A 16,924-nucleotide genomic window follows, 5' to 3' on the forward strand; every position below is an offset into this window, starting at 1 on the left:
GCTGGGAGGTGGGAGAAGGTGTGGCAATCTAATCAATGTAAAATGTAAGGCTTTTTGGAAGTATCACAATGAATTCACCTGTACACCTAATAAATCCTAATAAAATAGAAACAAATAAACAAACAAACAAAAATATGATAAGGGAAAACTGGAAAATGCACTGTCTGCAGCAGGCTTTGAGAAGCTGCAACATATTTCTGGGGATCTAATATGCTCCACATACCCACAGAGTTGTGGGTCCCAACCCACAGTTTTGGGTCTCAATCCATAGTTTTGATTGGCTTTAAGGCTCTATGCAAGCAGGAAATGAAGGCTAAGAAAGCTGTAAAGTTCCAGAGCACCCAGGGAATCACCAGTACACCCAAAGGACCCTCAGCAAAGGTTGAAAGACAAATTGGTTCAAGTTTGTCTTGAATTTCCTGTGCAATCATTAACTGGTCACCAAACTAAGTAAGTGGAGATTACCATGGTTGCACATGAAAATAATATAGATCTGAAAGATTTAGTCCAGGGAAGACATTAAACAAAGATTAATAAGAATAGCAGCAATAACAACTCTGTGAGAAGTGAATCTGATTTTAATGGTTATCACATTGTGTTTCTTAATATATGTGAAAGGTTCAAGAAAAAAATATATGAAAAAAGAACCATTTCACACATTTCCCTGCAGCTTGGCAGGCTAGGACTCTGGTCAGTGCCTGGCTTGAGCTCACTTCTGTCAGTGAGTCACAGCATGGCTTGTGACCCTGCATTGGCCTGGAGAAAGCATCATGGCTCCTCTGTCTGGCTCCACATTTTCTTAGTTTTCAAAGTCATGTAGGCAGTGGAGGTAAAAACCCACCCAGCTTGGCATCCCCAGGACCCTTGTGGGACATGATCTCTGAAAGTCAGGGAGCTTGAGTGCAGTCTGGGACTGAGAGCAGAGGAGGGAGCTGGCCTGGGTGTCTGCCATCTCTGTCCTTGGGAGCGAGACCATGAAGGAAAGCTGCTCTGCACATTTGCATTATGTACTCAGTCTAAAATGTTTTATTGCAAACTGTTTTGGGCTTATGCCAAATTTTCTGGCGCACCCTTGAAACTCAATGTGATAGACAGCACCTGGAGAGGCTCAAGAGGTGATATACCAGTTTCTCAGCCTGAAAAAATACTAAATTTTTAGAGAAAAGAGAAATATAATGCTGATTATGAATTCTTAGCAAAGCAAGGGGTGGATTCACTGGCTTACATTGTTCTCCTTGAGAAGCTTCTTCCTGCTGTGCTTCACATTCTGGATTGAGGGTGACAATTACTTACTAGCACAAAGCCATGGCTTTCTTCATGAATTCCTTTTCTCTTGAGTTTAATCCTTCCTGGAAGGATGTCTAGGAGAGCACTGAATAGGATTCTCCTGACAACAGGAAAGCCTCCTCTCTATCATGTCCAGTAAGTGGAAGCACAGATAGACAGAGATGCCAAGGAGTGTCTAAATCCTCTATAAAACAGACTGGGAACATCTCAGTTTTTCTACCTTGGATACCTATATGCTTGGTTTTCTTATACCTCTTTATAAAGTATGGTTTCCTAATGTTCAGTTACAAGAACATGTGAAGCAGCTCTCCAACCTGTGTCACTTTTGTGATGACATCCTAAACAGTTACTTTAGGCTTACTTTCTGAGATGGATGACAATCTTCACCAAAGCCCTCAGCTTCCTCCTCAGAAACTGCCACCACTCAAATTGGCTCCAGCAGAAGAGAGTAATTCCTTACACCAGCTATCACTCTGACAGTCCGCATGTTTTGTAGCCTAAGTCTTATGATTATCTAGGTAATCTCTTACACTGAGGATGTGAAGGTGAAAAGAAAATACTGTTCCTAGTATAAGGAAGACTAAAACAAAAGGAACTTTCTATGACATCTGCTTTTGGTTTTAATTAGAAAGCTTGTATTCTAGCTTGGCAATGCATTTTAAATGAAGGTGAATGCTAAATGAATGTGTTGAGGTGAAACACAATGTATGGTATACATACCAAAAAAACCCCTGCTTTAATCTTGGTAGATTTTTGCCTTTGGTTCCCATGTTGCTGACCAAGAGCTACAATTCTGTTCTGAACATTTATTCCTAATTTACTCAAGTTAATTTATCCAGTTTATTAATTTAGTTTTCTTATACCTGCCTAAATATATAATGTATGACTGTTTGTCTGAGACATTTTCTGTTTAGAAATCTGATGCCTGTTTTAGGAACTAGGAAAAAATATGAATTATTTCAATAGAAAAGTGTGTTTTAACTTTAAAAAGCAAAGAGGAATGTGCTTTTAGTTGTGCTCTCATAAGTATAATCTTTTAGGGGTTAGTACCACATATATAATTATTAAAGGTGGCTTCATATAATATCCATCTAATGATGACCACTTTAGTACAACATTATATTGCTGATGTGTTCAGGATAGATTAGCAAGGGGTTCTTAGTTTGCTGGGTGAATGTGTCAGCTTGAAACCTATGAATTGGTAGAACATCTTTTACTAATTGTCTGATTCTTGTGTTTATTCTAGAACTGAATGTGTCAGTCATTGTTATTATGTCAGGCTGTACAACCTTATTGAAACTTGCTTAATTATGGAGACACTACTCCAGAGGAGCCTGTGGCCAGGGTACAGAGATACCTAATTAGCATCTGGTCTGAGTTTTCCATGCTTCACTCAGAACAGTATTCTTACATAAGAAGCATACCATGTAGTCACAGCTTTCTTTCCTATTTTTATTTCTTTTATTCACATGTGCATACAATATTTGGGTCATTTCTCCCCCTTTCCCTCAGCCCCTTCCCTTTTCCCCTGCCCCCTCCCTGTCCTCCTTACCCCCTCACTTCCAGGCAGAAACTGTTTTGCCCTTATCTCTAATGTTGATAAAGAGAGAGTATGAACAATAAGAAGAAGGACCAAGGGTTTTTGCTAGTTGAGATAAGGATATCTATACAGGCAGATTCATAACATTGCTTTCATGTGCATATGTGTTACATTCTAAGTTGATTCTTCTCAAACTAACCTTTTATTTAGTCTCTGGTCCTCTTCCCCTATTGGCCTCTGTCACTTTAAAGTTTCTGCATTAGTTCCTCTGCATTGATGGCATCAAATGCTGTCATGTTTTTTGGGTTTCTTACCTATCCTTATACCTCCTTTGTGTGCTTTTGCCTTATCATATGATCAAAGTCTAATCCTCTTGCTGTATTAGCCATTGATCTAAAGTCCGCATATGAGGGAGAAATATGGTTTTTGATCTTCTGAGCCTGGATAACCTCGCTCAGGATGATGTTCTCCAGTTCCATCCATTTACTTGTGAATGATAAGATTTCATTCTTCTTCATGGCTGAGTAGAATTCCATTGTGTATAAATACCACATTTTCTTAATCCATTTGTCAGTAGTGGGGAATCTTGACTGTTTCCATTAATTGGCAATTGTGAATAGTGCTGCAATAAACATGGGTTTGCAAATGCCTCTGGAGTCACCTGAGTCACATTCCTTTGGGTATATCCCCAGGAGTGGGATTGTTGGATCATATGGCAGATCTATGTTTAGATTTTTAAGAAGCCTCCAATTTTTCTCCTGTAGTGGTTGCACTAGTTTGCATTCCCACCAGCAGTGTACAAGGGTTCCTTTTTCCCCACAGCCTCACCAACACCTGCTGTTGGTGGTGTTTATAATGATGGCTGTTCTAATAGGGATAATCTTAGTGTGGTTTTGATTTGCATTTCCTTTATGGCTAGAGATGGTGAGCATTTTTTCATATGTTTTTTGGCCATTTGAATTTCTTCTTTTGAGAAAGTTCTATTTAGTTCAAGTTGCCCACTTCTTTATTGGTTCATTAATTTTTGGAGAGTTTAGTTTTTTGAGTTCCCTATATATTCTGGTTATCAGTCCTTTGTCTGGTGTGTAGGTGGCAAATATTTTCTCCCACTCTGTGGGTGGTCTCTTCAGTTTAGAGACCATTTCTTTTGTTGAGCAGAAGCTTTTTAGTTTTATGAAGCCCCATTTGTCTATACTTTCTTTTTGTTGCTGAGCTGCTGGGGTTCTACTGAGGAAGTCCTTGCCTCTACCTATTACTTCCAAAGTATTTCCTACTCTTTCCTGTATCAACTTTAGAGTTTGGGGTCTGATATTAAAGTCCTTGATCCATTTTGAGTTAATACTAGTACAGGGTGGTACACATGGATCTAGTTTCAGTTTTTTGCAGACTGCTAACCAGTTTTCCCAACAACATTTGTTGAAGAGGCTGTCTTTTCTCCATAGTATATATTTTGTGCCTTTGTCAAAAATAAGTTGGGTATAGTTCTGTGGCTTCATATCCGGGTCCTCTATTCTGTTCCACTGGTCTTCATGTTTCTTTTTGTGCCAGTACCATGCTGCTTATGTTGCTATTGCTTTGTAATATAGTTTGAAGTTAGGTATTGTGATACCTCCAGCATTGTTCTTTTTGATGAGAATTGCCTTGGCTATTCATGGTCTCTTGTGATTCTGAATGAACATTAGGGTAGATTTTTCAATCTCTGTGATGAATGTCATTGGGTTTTGATGGGAATTGCATTAAACATGTAGATTACTTTGGTAGTACAGACATTTTTACTATGTTGATTCTACAAGTCTATGAGCATGGGAGATCTCTCCACCTTCTAGAGTCTTCCTCAATCTCTTTCTTCAGGAGTTTATAGTTTTCCTTGTAGAGGTCATTCACATCATTTGTTAAGTTTACTCCTAGATATTTGATTTTTTTTGAGGCTATTGTAAATGGAATTGTTTTGATATATTCTTTCTCAGTTTATTCATTATTTGTGTGTAGAAAAGCTAAAGATTTTTGTATGTTAATTTTATATCCTGCCACCTTGGTATAGCTGTTGATGGTGTCTAGGAGGTTTTGGGTAGAGTTTTTTGGGACTTTAAGGTATAGGATCATATCGTCTGTAAATAGGGATATTTTGACAGTTTCTTTTCCTATTTGTATTCCTTTTATTCTGTCTTCTTGCCTGATTGCTCTGACTAGGAATTCCAGTACTATATTTAATAAGAGTGGGGATAGTGGGGATTTTTGTTTCATTCCTGATTTTAGAGGGAATGCTTTCAGTTTTTCAAAATTGAGTATAATGTTGGCTGTAGGTTTGTCATATATAGCTTTTACAATGTTGAGGTACTTTCCTTCTATTACTAGTTTTCTTAGAGCTTTTATCATGAAAAGTTGTTGGATCTTGTTGTTGGCTTTTTCTGCATCTATTGAGATGATCAAGTGGTTTTTGTCTTTGCTTCTATTAATGTGCTGTATTACATTTATATATTTACATATGTTGAGCCACCCCTGCATTCTTGGGAAGAAACGGACTTGGTCATGGTGAATGATCATTTTGAAGTTTTGTTGAATTTGGTTTGCCATTATTTTACTGGGTATTTTTGCATCAATGTTATTAAAGAGATTGGCCTATTGTTCTCCTATTTGGAGGTGTCTTTGCCTGGTTTGGGGATGAGTGTAATACTGGTTCCATAAAATGAGTTAGCCACTTTTCCTTCCCTTTTTTATTTCATGGAACAGTTTAAGGAGAGATGGTATTATTTCTTTTTAAAATGTCTGATAGAATTCAGCAGAGAATCATCAGGTCCTGTACTTTTCTTTTTTGGGGAGATAAGTATTGCTACTCAAGCCTGTGTTTGGGAACCACTGGCTTGGCAAATCTTCTTCCAGCCTTTCATCCTTAGCCTATGCTTGTTTCTATCAATGAGATGGGTCTCCTGTAAGCAGCAGATTTTTGGATCTTCCTTTTTAATTCAGTTTGTCAAATGATGTCTTTTGACGGGGAAATTAAGTCTGTTAACATTCTGTATTGGTATTGATAGGTATGTGGTGATTCCTGCCATTTAGTTGTCTTAGTTGTTTAAGGATTTGATCATGTGCAGCTAAATCAATGTTACTCTCTACTTTCTTGCCTTTTCTTCACCTGTGGTTTGGTACTGCCTGTCTTTTCATGGTTTTGTTGGCTTTAACTTTCTCTGTACAGAATTCCTTGACAAATCTTTTGTAGTGGTGGTTTGGTGGTCATATATTGTTTTAGTTTCTGCTTATCATGGAAAACTTTTATTTCTCCATCTATTTTGAATGATAGTTTTTCTCAGTAGAGTATCCTAGTGTTGAAGTTATTTTCATTCATTTTCCAGAAGACCTCACCCCACGCCCTTCTTACTTTTAAGATTTCCATTTAGAAATCTGCTGTGATTATGATGGGTTTACCTTTGTATGTTATTTGTTTTTTCTCTCTTACAGCCTTCAATATTCTTTCTCTATACTCTGTGTTTGTTGTTTTGATGATAATATTTCGTGGGATAGTTCTATTTTGGTCAAGTCTGTTTGGTGTCCTGGAGGCTTCCTGTACCTGAATGGACATTTGGGAAATTTTCTGTTATTATTTTGTTGAATATATTACGAATTCCTTTTGCTTGCTCCTTTTCTCTTAATTCAATGCTCATGATTCTCAGGTTTGGTATTTGATGGAGTCATTAAAATCTTGCATATTCCTTTCACAGGTCTTGAGTTGTGTAACTAGTTGTTCTTTAGTTTTTCCTTTAATTACCATTTCATCTTCTAGTTCTGAGATTCTATTTCCTGCTTTTTCTAGTCTGCTGGAGTTGCCTTCCATTTTGTTTTGCATTTCTCTTTCATTCTTTTTTCTGAAGTTTTCCATATCATGAGTTTATATCCTCTTTAATATTGTCAATTTTTGACCTGAGTTCATTTATGTCTCCATTTATGGTGTTCTTTGTTTCACTTGGTGTTCAAACAGTGCTTCTATGGTTTCTTTTATTTATTCTTGTGCTTTTTCAAGTTCTCTATTTTTGTTGTCTTGGAGTTTCTTGAGTTTCTCTTGCACATTTTGGTTGACTATATCCAGTATCATCTCTATGAAATTCTCATTGATTACTTGCCGGATTTCTTCTTTCAGTTTGTTATTGTGGGCTTTGTTGGGTTCTTTTTCATAGTATATCTTATGTTTTTGGAGTCTGGATCTGGGCATTTGTTTTCTTCATTTCCCTCTGGTTCCTGTACTAATTTATTATTGGGGGAAAATGGCTTCCATCCTTTTTCCATCTTCCCATCTTTCTAATTGGTGCTGTTATTGTCCCTGTACTGTGTGTAATTTAGTACTATCTCATTTGTAGTAGTAAAAATAAGGATATCTAGAATGGAAGGGTAAGAGGAGAATGAAAGCAAAAGAGGAAAGGAAAAAAGAAAAAAAAATAGAGAGCCAAAGAAGTAAACAGGGAGAGTTAGTGTACTAATCAACAGTGAACTAAACAAGCATTAGGGAGACAGAGAAAAAAGAAAAAAAATCCCAAGTTCAAGTGAAATAATGTTTCTGTCTTTATAGTTCTGGTGTTACTCCTTCAGCATCCAGTTCTGCTGTTGGTGTTTGAGTAGTAGTTCTGTCATAGTCTCTGCAAAGGAAAAGAGAAAATAGTAATAATATAAAAAGAACAAAAAATTGAGAAAAAAATAGAAAAGATATATAAAACTATGAAAGAATAAAAATTTCAGGTCTGGAATTCATGACGTTTTAGTCTTAGTATTTCTGGTGTTGCTCTTTCAGCAGCCAGTCTTGGTGTTGGTATTTAATCAGTAGCACTGTGGTTGTCTCACCAGGTAGTTGGGTCAGGAGACATCTTTGTGAACCTCTATCTGCTCTGTTTCAGGCTGTGGCTCACCTGCTGCCTACTGTCAGCTGGCTGCTGCTGCAGGGTTTATTTATTGCAGTTTGCTGTGGGGAGCTGTCACACCCACCTACTCCAGCAGGTTTTGTTTATTTAGAGTTCCCCTGGATGCCTGCACCTCCCCTTCTTTGGTGTAGAGCCCTACTAGCATGTTACAGTTGCAGGCCTTGTTTATTTAGAGTTTGCATGGGGAACTGCCCATCCCCCACTCTCTGGTGAAGTGTGCCACAGGTCAGTCACTGTTACAAGCCTTGCCCACTCTAAGCTCACTGGGGGGAGATGCCAAACCCACCTTCTCTGGCAGACTTGTTTATTTACAGTTCACATGGGGAACTGCCCTTTGCCCTCTCTCTGGCAAGTGTCCTACACATCAGCCACTGTTGCAGGCCTTGTCCTCCCAATGCTAACTGGGGGGAGTTGCCAAACCCACCCTTTCTGGCAAGCTTGTTTATTTAGTTTGCATGGGTGCCTGCCCCTTCTCCTTTCTCCAGAACTCAAGGTGCCCTACCCTCTTTGAGAGATGTCCTTTTTGGTTGCTTGTTTATTATTCAGTTTTTTTTGCAGGGTGGGGGTCTGTGTGTCCAGGGGGCTATGCTGGCTTATCCCAGGGGTGGCTGTGGGAGTACCATGTACTGTTTATTTGCTCACCTGTTGTTCTGCATCTCCCAAGCAGGTTAGGAGCCAGTGTCTGGTGGCGCAGAAGCCTTCCTGGTTTCTTTGTGTATCATGGTGTGTGGAAGCTTTGTGTGGGCTGGGTATTTCTGTGTGTCAGAGTTTTGCCTTTTCTTGGTGGTTTTCCTGCCAGGTGTGTCTCCAGCATCTCAGCAAGATTTTTGCTTTATGGCGCTCACACTATCTGCTTTCTCCTTCTAGTCACCATCTTGGAACCTCCAGTCACAGTTTTAAGATGACCAATTAGTTTCTATATATTTTAGACACAATTGAAGGATCCAAAGGAATAAATCAGAAATAGCAGATTTTTAAGAGTATTTTCTATGTTTTGGCTGCTGAATTGCTCAACAATTTGCTGTATGGTAATTTTACTTACAATAGAAACTTGGCTATTTTAGTGGTTGAGGTGCTTATGTTGTCCTAAAACCTCTTCTGGGATTTTTTGTTTTGTAGTGCTGGGGTTTGAACTCAGGGCCTTTACCTTTAGCCATTTCACCAGCCCTTTTTTGTGATGGTTTTTTCAAGATAGGGTCTTGTGAACTATTTGCCCAGTCTGGCTTCGAACTGTAATCCTCCTGGTCAATGCCTCCTGAATAGCCAAGCTTACAGGCATGAGCCACAGACACCCAGCCAAGACTGTGTTTTTTGATCAGTGCCTTAAAATATTATTAAAATGCTCAGAAAATCTTATGGAGTCTTGCAGAAACCTATATGTTAAGAAAACAAGTTTTGTTGTTAAGAGAATTAGCTAATTTGAGGTGGTGGAGCTTAGCTGTATTTCACTGTCATCCTCCCAATTTATTCTATATTTAGAAAGCTGTTTATATGAGAGTCTTTAAGTCATCATAAATATTTTTTTTCTTTAAAGTTTTAACTAAATGAGAAATGAAGTAGTCTTCATAATCTTGTTCTTCCCTTTGAATGCATTTAGGGAAAGTACCTAATGAGTTTCATATTATTTCTTCAAAAAAGTTTTTTTTGTGTGTGTGTTTGTGTTTTGCTCATTTTTCCAGCAGTTTATTAATTCAGCATTCTGAAATCTATATTTTAAATTGAAAATCATGACTGTGAAGCTTTATTGTACTCAAGGATTGATGTGTATTGGAGAAGGATGGTTAACTCATTAATCAAAAATCTGTTGATGATTTAGTCATGGTTAGTCATTTTCAATTATGATTTATATTAAACCTTTAAAAAAGCATTTGAAGTGGCTTACAATTGCAAAACACATGTAAAACAGGACAATTAGAATTAGTTTTTGAAAAAATAAAAAAAATTATTGGAGAAAGAACTATATCAACTCTAACAGACTGTAAATTTAAATAGGAAATCTCACTTCAAGTTTTTCCAAAATATCCAAAGACATTACTGGTTAGATAAGTTCTTTTTTCAATAAAACTACTAATGTCTGTTAAGTACAAAAATGTATTTAAATATTTATAAGACTATGACCAATCATATTTTTACAGTATATAGATTTCAACTAAGAAGTGTACTATATTGTTTCATGTATTGAACTTTTAATTAAAAGAGGCCACTTTAGAATAAAAAAAAGAAAAGGAAAAAAGTCAGGGAAACATGGTCCAAACAAAAGAAAAAAATGCAATAACTACCTTCAATAACTATCTTAAGGAAGCCCAGATATTAGACTGACTTAATAGGCCTAGGTTTTAAATCAGCTACCACAAGTGTATACATCTCTCTCTCCCTCTCTCTCCTTCTTTCTCTCTCTCTCTCTCTCTATATATATATATTTAAATATATATAGACATATATTTATTCTATATTCATCTATTGATCTGTCTTTATCTATCTATCTATCTACATGCACCATTGTACAAAGAAATAAAGGAAAGAACAAGTAAATTCTCTCTCTCATTTTTTAGCATGTACCTGTTGTACAAAGGGGTTTCACTGTGATTTTTCCATGCATGCATGGAAATAACGTACTTTAGTTAAATCCACTATCTGTATTACTCTTCTTATCTCCCCACTTTAAAAAATTTAATGGAATTCATCAATCTATTTTCATACATGCTTATGAAGTACTTTGATAATATTCAGCCACTTCTTCACCATCTCCTGTCAAGACTCCCTCTCACAGGTTCCCACTCCAAAACCATTCCCATTCATTGCATTTTAGGTCTAGAAATAGAATTTTCAAAAAATAGATAACCAACTGTAAATACTGGAGCTGTAAAGTGCAATAACTGAAGTGAAAACGTCATCAATTTTCTCCAACTCTGTGGGTGGTTTCTTCAGTTTAGAGACCATTTCTTTTGTTGTACAGAAGCTTATTAATTTCATGTAGCCCCGTTTGTCCATCCTTTCTCTTAGTTGCTGGGCTGCTGCAGTTGTACTGAGGATATCCTTGCCTATACCTATTGTTTCCAGCATATTCCCTGCTCTTTTGTGTATTAACAGCAAGATTTTGTGTCTAATATAGAGTGACAGGCATAGATCTAGTTTCAGTTTTCTGCAGGCAGATAGCCACTTTTCCCTACAACATTTGTTGAGGAGGCTGTATTTTCTCCATCATATGTTTTTGGAACCTTGGCCAAAAATAAGGTGGGCATAACTGTGTGGATTCATATCCAGGTCCTTTATTCTGTTCCACTGGTCTTCATATCTGTTTTTGTGCCAGTAACATGCTGTTTTTATTGCTATCACTCTGTAGTATGTTTGAAGTCAGGTATTGTGATACCTTCAGCATTGCTCTTTTTGCTCAGTATTGCCTTAGTTCTTAGTAGTTTTTGTGTTTCCAAATGAACTTTAGGGTAGGTTTTCAATCTCTGTGATGAATGTCATTGGAATTTTGTTGGGAATTGCATTGAACATGTAGATTGCTTTTGGTAGTATAGCCATTTTTACTATGTTTATTCTGCCAATCCATGAGCATGAGAGATCTTTCCATCTTCTGTAGTTTTCCTCAATCACTTTCTACAGTGGTTTGCAGTTCTCCTTATAGTGGTCATTTATGTCCTTGGCTAAATTTACTTCTAAGTATTTGTGGGGATTTTTTGAGGCTATTGTAAGTGGAATTGTTTTCCTATATTCATTCTCAGTTTGTTCATTGTTGGTGTATAAAAAGTCTACTTATTTTTGTAAGTTGATTTTGTATCCTGCTACTTTGCTGAAGCTGTTTATTCTGCCTAGGAGATTTTAGGTGGAGTTTTTTTTTTTTTTTGGATATTTGAGGTATAGGATCATGTCATCTGCAAAAAGGGATATTTCAACAGTTTCTTTACCTATTTGTATTCCTTTTATTTCTTCTTCTTGCATTATTGATCTGGCTAGGAGTTCCAGTACTATGTTGAATAGGAGTGGAGATAGTGGGCACCCTTGTCTCATTCCTGATTTTAGGGAGAATGGTTTCAGCTTTTCAAAATTAAGTACAATGTTGGCTGTAGGTTTGTCATATATAGCCTTTACAATGTTGAGGTACATTCCTTCTATTCCTAGTTTTCTTAGAGCTTTTATCATGAAATGGTGTTGAATCTTATCAAAGGCTTTTTCTGCATTTATTGAGATAATGCAGTGGTTTTTACCTTTGCTTCTATTGATGTGCTGTATTACATTTATAGATTTGTGTACATTGAACCATCTCTGCATCCCTGGGATGAAGCAAACTTGATCAAGGTGAATGATCTTTTTGATATGTTGTTGGATTCAACTTGAAATTATTTTATTGAGGATTTTTGCATCAGTGTTCATTAAGGAGATTGGCATGTAGTTTTTTTTTTTTTTGGATCTGTCCGTTTCTGGTTTGGGGATGATTATCATATTGGCTTTATAGAATGAGTTGGGCAGTGTTCCTTATCTTTCTATTTCATAGAAAAATTTTAAGGAGTGTATGTATTAGTTCTTCTTTGAAGGCCTGGTAGAATTCAGCTGAGACTCTGTCAGGTCCTGGACTTTTCTTTTTTAGAAGACTTTTTATTGTTGCTTCAATTTCATTATGTGTTATAAATATTTCCTCAATAGCATTTATAAGTCTGAAAAATTCCGTCTGTATGTGTGGCTGGTACACACTAACATTATGCATTTGAAAAGTGCATAACTGGTGCTGGGATGTAGCTTGGTGTTACAGCACTTGCCACAAAGCAAAAAAGACAAAAAAAAAAGAAAAGTATATCATTAAGTGCTGTGTCTATATTTTTAGTTTAAATTATAAAAGTATTATCATATCTGGAGGAGATCCAAGATGGCAGGTAGGCTAGGGAATCAAAATTCCTGAGCTCCACGACTCCAGAAACCACTCTGTGATGTGGGTGCTACACTTGGGTAATTATGATTGTTTCTAGCCAAAGTAACAACTGCTAATACATTAGGAGCACAAAAAAATTCAAGGGCTTTCCCTTAAAGCAGCTTTGAATTGTACCTAACAGCCAGGAAAATCCTGGCATGGTACCGCCAATATGGTGTGTCTGCCCTAGGAAAAGCCCCCTGTATGCTTCTCGCTTTTTTTTTCTTTTTCAATGAGCATCAATCATAATCAAACCCTAAAACATCCTGAATCTGTAACCCCTGGAAAGCCTACCTACACCCCACTGGATGGAACTCAGTCCCAATAAGTGTCTGTCTTGAGAAAAGAGGCATGCCAGTTCTCCCCACCATTTGGTTTCAAAGCTGTCTGCATAACTGCAAACCTAACAGGTGAGCAACATGCACTGCATGTGACTCCTCTACCCTCCCCCTGAGAACATAATCTGGTGCAACCACTGAGCATATTGAACCCCCCACCCCCCCAAAATAAAAACAAAACTGAAAAGCATAAAAAGGGAATTGTAATCAAACACTGACAGTAGGTGTGGGATGGAATGCTGATCCTGCCTCTGAGAATGGGGGTGGGGCAAGGAGAAGAACCCTCAGAGAACTAAGGTGAGACAAGGAACAAAGGCTAAGAACCAGGTGGGGTGACAAACAAATTCCCAAAGGATCTGAATTATCACTGAGCAGAGGTGGGGTGAGGCAAAAAGGCTGAGAGTGGAGGTGGGGCAATAAGCCAACCTCCTGAAACAGGGCCATGGTGGATTGCTGAGGTAGTCTGGTAGAACTGGTGTTACTCAAAACTGAATTGCACCAACTTGCTGGGGGAGGAACTGACCAGACAGAGTTGCAGTGGTAGGGCAATGCAGCCTCTGCTTTGTGAAAACAACAACAGATAAGATCACTTTGGACAAACTGGCAGTGAGTAACCTCAGGTCTCAATTGCAACCTGCCCTGTGAACAGAAGAAACCAAGCACTGCTCACAAGCTAATCATCTGGTGAGACTAATTCAGAGCTTCTGCTTGTAATGGATAACTCATAAGACCAGGGAAAGCTGGCCACCTCCTCCTAAGATGTATGGCCAGAGGGGCAGCACCCTTCCCCATAAAGCCCAGAATACCAAGCACCAATATCAGAATTGGATGCCAAAGCAATAAGTACAGAATTTTACTGAGCAGATGAACATTTTGTTGTTGTTGTATCTGTTTTTTTCTTGTATTATTAGCTTTTCCATTATTATTCTCCCTATTCATACCCCTTCACTTTATGTCCTTTTCTTGGGCTATAATCCATTGTTCTCCCCTCCAACTACCCTTTTTGTCCCTTCTCGTCTACTCTTTCCACTATATTTGCCTCCCTCTCCAATCATTCCCCAACCTGTCACCACATTTCCTCTCCCTCCTACACATTCACCACTTACTGACTAGCCTACAATACCAACCATACACACCTTATGCCCCCTTCAATCCCTGACATAAGCACCCTCCACCACAGCAGTGGAAATATACATAAACACACACAAGGGCCATAAAAACCAGCAGCCCCCATAGTTCTTTCAGTTCCCCCTTTTAGCATCACCTTTACTAATTACCCAAGTTTCTACCTATAGCCAAACAAACAATACTCCCCCAACTCCACTTTTTATGGTTATTCTCACTAAGGGGGTTTCTATATAATATGTAAACAACTGGTCTGGCATTAAACTTGTGTATTTGTTGTTGCTAATTTACACCTCCAGACCAGGGACAGAAACAGCACTTCAACCTAGCTAAAAACTAAGCAGTCACAATACAAACATTAAATCAGGGGAAATAAAACAGGCAATTAAAACCACAAACTAGCCAATCAAGAACATAGTTTTACAGCACCAATTAGAATGATGGGGAGAAGAAGGGAAGGAAACTACACTACTCAAAAAATCAATTCAATAGAGGATTTAGTGAGAAAAGAAGAAAATGGATATCCAGATACTGACTCAAACAAAACAATGATAAATATCACTATTGAGCCCTGTGATGCATACAAAAATCTCTCAAAAAACTAAAGCAGATACCTTAAAAGCAACTGAGGCCAATAGGAAAAGGGGAACAGGTACTAGAGAAAAGGTTAAATAAAAAAAAATTAACCTAGAAGGTAACACCCACACACAGGAAATCAATGTGAGTCAATGCCCTGTATAGCTATCCTTATCTCAACCAGCAAAAACCCTTGTTCCTTCCTGTTATTGCTTATACTCTCTCTACAACAAAATTAGAAATAAGGGCAAAATAGTTTCTGCTGGGTATTGAGGGGGTGGGGGCGAGAGGGAGGGGGCGGAGTGGGTGGTAAGGGAGGGGGTGGGGGCAGGGGGGAGCAATGAACCAAGCCTTGTATGCACATATGAATAATAAAAGAAGAAAAAAAAATCTCTCAAAGAGGAAATCATGGAAGAGATCACTGAGAAACATGGAGAAGCTCTGAGACATGGTTAACCACAAAGCATAAGATGCACTCAAGATATTTCAAGACACCACAAAAAAACTTGAGAACACACAGAAACATCTAACTGAACTCAGAGAGGACTTCAACAAACACCAAAGTAAAACAAAGGACACTATAAAAGAGGTATGTGAAATAAAGAAGACAACACAAGATATAAAACAGGAGTTGAACAAAGATTTAGAAAATCTCAGAAAAAAGAATCAAATGGAAATCTTGTAAATAAAAAGTCTATTTACTCAAACAAAAAACATAGTGGAAGGCCACTCTAGAAGTTGAAGACAGAATCTCAGAGCTTGAAGATAAAATAGATATTAAAGAAAAAACAACTCTTAATCAAAAACTCAAGAGTTGTGAAAGGAATATGAAAGAACTCAGAGACTCAATCAGAAAACCAATCCTGAGAATCATGGGCATTGACAAAGGAGAAGAAGTGAAAGCCAAAGGGATATGTAATGTATTCAATAAAATAACAACAGAACATTTCCCAAATCTTAAGAAAGTTTTGCCCATTTGGGTACAGGAAGCCTCCAGGACATCAAACAGACTTGACCAAAATAGAACCTCTCCACGGTATATATAATTGTTAAATCAACTAGCACAGACAACAGAGGAAGAATTTTGAAGGCTGTAAGAGAGAAAAAACAAATACCTTATAAATGTAAACCCACCAAAATAACAGCAGAATTCTCAACAGAAACCTTAAAAGCAAGAAGGGCATGGAGTGAGGTATTTGGGCACTGAAAGAAAATAATTTCAGCCCTTAGATACTCTACCCAGCAAAACTATCATTCCAAATTGATGGATCAATAAAAGTCTTCCACAATAAACAGAAACTAAAATATGACCACCAGTATAGAGGATTCTACAAGGAATTATGCATACAAAAGATGAAGGCAAATGAAACCATGAGAGGACAGAAGTATCCAGACAAAGAAGCCAGAAATTAAAGCAATTAAAATGGTGACACACACTTTGATAGAAATGACTATTTTCTCACAATTTACCCCTGTTTACTTCATATTCTTTTCTTCAAACTCCTTTAACATTAATTGACTTCTATCTCATCTGTGCTTAACAACAGCTGGAGTGACACAGGAATTTGTTTAGCTAGAGCAGTTTCAATGAGCCAAATTGTCAATCCTCATATGTAGAGAATAATACAGCACCCAAATAAGGTGAGGGCTTTATGTACAACAATGAGGGATGTTAGAATTGAGGCCATTACTCCCATTTTCCAAACCACTGCTCCAACCAGCTAGTAAGGGGGTCATTTATTCCTGAACTTTTGGTTTGTTCATTCGACAGGGATGTCAAACTTGGAGATCCTTGGTTATATTTCCATCTTGAGCTGTATTGTTAGGGATGTATGTACAACATTCACCTCCATTTGGACACATACCCCTCTTTCTCTGCTAGAATCATGTCCAGAGCCATTCAGTTTTCCCATGCTATTTTACTAGAGGAGCCTAACTGATCTGCTATTCCCTTTAATGCGTCTGTTGTTTATAATAGATGTTTATATTAGATGTAATTAATCCAGTCTACATTCTTATTGATCACAGACCACCAAAACAATGATGATTCAAAGCATACAGCTATTTGATTTCTTGCTTTGAATTCATCAGGAACTCCTTGTGGGACCCCAATGGCATCTATATAAATGTGAGAGTCGAATGACCCTTAAGGGGAAGTAAGATCTTGTTTTTGTTTCCTCTTAGTCAGAGAGCGTTTGAGGCTTTGAAATGCCAAGGTGAAAGGGACAGACAGTTGGACTAA

At 37.7% G+C, this 16,924-nt stretch overlaps 1 pseudogene; it reads left to right on the plus strand.

The window, feature by feature from the left end:
- The first annotated feature begins 1,021 nt into the window (after positions 1-1,021).
- LOC109680629 (metaxin-3 pseudogene) lies at positions 1,022-1,764 on the plus strand (annotated as a pseudogene).
- The last annotated feature ends 15,160 nt before the right edge of the window (positions 1,765-16,924 follow it).

The sequence above is a fragment of the Castor canadensis genome, chromosome 13 (genome assembly GCF_047511655.1).
Source record: "Castor canadensis chromosome 13, mCasCan1.hap1v2, whole genome shotgun sequence".
Classification (NCBI taxonomy): Eukaryota; Metazoa; Chordata; class Mammalia; order Rodentia; family Castoridae; genus Castor; species Castor canadensis.